The sequence below is a fragment of the Chrysochloris asiatica genome, unplaced genomic scaffold (genome assembly GCF_000296735.1).
Source record: "Chrysochloris asiatica unplaced genomic scaffold, ChrAsi1.0 scaffold00178, whole genome shotgun sequence".
NCBI lineage: Eukaryota > Metazoa > Chordata > Mammalia > Afrosoricida > Chrysochloridae > Chrysochloris > Chrysochloris asiatica.
Window position 1 is genome coordinate 281,856 of NW_006408696.1, and position 2,762 is coordinate 284,617.

Consider the following 2,762-nt stretch of genomic DNA (forward strand, 5'->3'; position numbering starts at 1 on the left):
AAGTATAACAAAACTACAAGATTAAAAATAGGAAATCTGGAATCTCAGTCTATGATTAGGACAACTACAAAGCAAAGGGAGGAAAAAGTATAGTTAGAGTTCCAGGTGGTAAGGAGGTCAGGTAGATTTCAAAATAAAACACTGTATGTTAATGAAAAAATTTATAATTACGTACAGGGAAATCTCAAAGAAACTTAATACACCTTCACATCAAGTCAAGAAAAGGAAAATCCATAAAAATTTTATAAACATTAAAACTATGAAGATATTTACAAGAAAAAGTTAAAAAAAAAAAGAAGAAGAACTCAGCACAGGAAAGCATACAGAACAAAGAAACCACCAGGTATACAAAAAAACAAACAGCAAAATGACTGGAGCCAATTCATACCTATCAATAATTACACTGAATGTCAACAGATTCAATGCACCAGTCAAGAGACAGAGAGTCTCAGAATAGGTAAGATAACAGTATCCTTCAATATGCTGCCTACAAGAGACACTGCTTACACACAAAAACCAAAACAGATTAAAAATGAAAGGTTGAAAAACTATATGAGCTAATTATTACAAAAAATAAGAAGGAGTGGTAATATTAATCTTTGATAAAATAAACTTTAAGGCAAAAACCAGCATAGGAAATAAAGGATATTATCTCATGATTAAAGGGTCAATTGAACAAGAGGACATAACCATAATAAATATTTATGCTTGCAACGAAAGAGCCACAAAATGTATAAATCAAACCCTATAGAATTGAAGAAAGAAATAGACAACTCTACAATAATATTGGGAAATTTTAATACATCACATTCAAAAATGGATAGAACAACCAGGAAAAAAACTCAACAAAGACACAGTGGAACTAAACAATACAATCAATCAACTTGACCTCATAGATTTATAAAGAGCGTTCAACCCAAGAATATCACAATACACATTATTTTCCAGTACGCATGGAACATTCTCCAGAATAGACCATGTGTTAGGCCGCAAAGCAAGCTCAATAAATTAAAAAACATAAAAATACTACAAAGCATCTTCTCAGATCAAAATACTATAAAATTAGAAATAAATAATAGGAAGATCAAGGAAATAAAATCAAATATGTGGAAACTTAATAACACCCTGCTTAAAATCAACTAGGTAATAGAAAAAAATAAACAATGAAATTTTAAAATTCCTAGAAACAAATGAAAATGAAAACACAATATACTAAAACCTGTGAGACACAGCAAAAGCAATGCTGAGAGGGCAATTTATAGCAATGAATCCAAAAAGAAGAAAAAAAAAAACAAAATCAACACATTCCAACAATTAGTAAGATCAAAAGACCAGCAAAGTAAGCCTACTGTCGCTAGAAGAAAAAAAAATAGTAAAGATTAGAGAAAAAATAAATAGAAAACAGAAAAATCATAGAAAGAATCAACAAGACAAGAAGCTGGCTCTTTAAAGGATTAATAAAATTGACGAACCATTAACAAGTCTAACAAAATATTAGAGAAAGAGAAGACACAAATAACATACATAAGAAATCACAAGGATGACATGACAACAGAACCAACGGAAATACAAAGGATAATAACAGAATACTAGGAAGAATTGTACTCCAACAAATTTGAAAATCTAAGCTAATACAGAGTGAAGTAGAAAACTTGAACATACCTATAACAAAAGAAATTGATTAGGTCATCAAAAATCTCGCTACCAGAGTGGTTGACTTTGCAGTCGAGGAGCGGAGGTCCCTGGGACCATTGAGAGAAGATCGGAGTGTGGGACCCTACCCATAGAAGCAGTGACGCCAGAGATGGCAGCAGAAACGATGTGGAGAGATGGAGCGGCTGGGGACTCTAGACCTAGAGAGGGAGAGGGGCTGTCTGTGGACGACCAGGAGGAAAGTTCATGATGCATGGAGGGGACTGTAACCATGGCAATGAAACTATATACAATAGGATGAATGTAAAGCTAATGCTCTCCCATAATTCACAATAAAACATTAAAAAAAAGAAGCAGCAGCAGGAGGGGGTATCTCACTACTAGCAAAGGAAAGTCAGGAGTGGAGTGCATCCTTTGGACTCTGAGACCCCTGAACATTGAACCTCCTCTACCCAGGAACAGAAAGCTATGATAATGGAGGAGGGGCAGAGGAGCAGCAGCAGCCGCAGAACCAAGAATCAAAGCACCAGACAGAGTAGTGGGCTTCCCAGCAACGGAACAAGTAAAGCAGAGTGACTTTGGGCAGGAGGCTTGCTTGTAAAGTGGGGTGCCTCAGGCACTTAAGTGGAGAAGCAGGCTTATGGTGCAGTGGTATAGGCATTTATCAGCAGCTGACTGGAAGAACTGTGCCCTGAGTATTTTCTGATCCTCCATTATCACCTGTTTACTTCCCTAATAAACCTCATTCATAATTGTGAAAGAAAGAAAAAAAAAAGTCTCCCAATCAAAAAAAGTCTAGGCCCAGATGGCTTTGGACATATTGTCAGGAGGGACCAGTCACTGGAGAAGGGTATCATGTTTGGTAAGGTGAAGGGTCAAAGAAAGAAGAAGACCCCCAATGAGATGGATTGGCCGAGTGGCAGCATCGATGGACTCAAGTGTGGCAACAATAGTGAGGTTGGCCCAGGATTAGACAGTGTTTCATTCTGCTGTGCATAAGGTCACTATGGGTCGGTACCAACTCGATGGCACCTAACAACAACAACAGATGGCTTTACTGGTGAATTTTGCCAGACATTCAGAGAAGAACTGATACTAATTTTACTCAA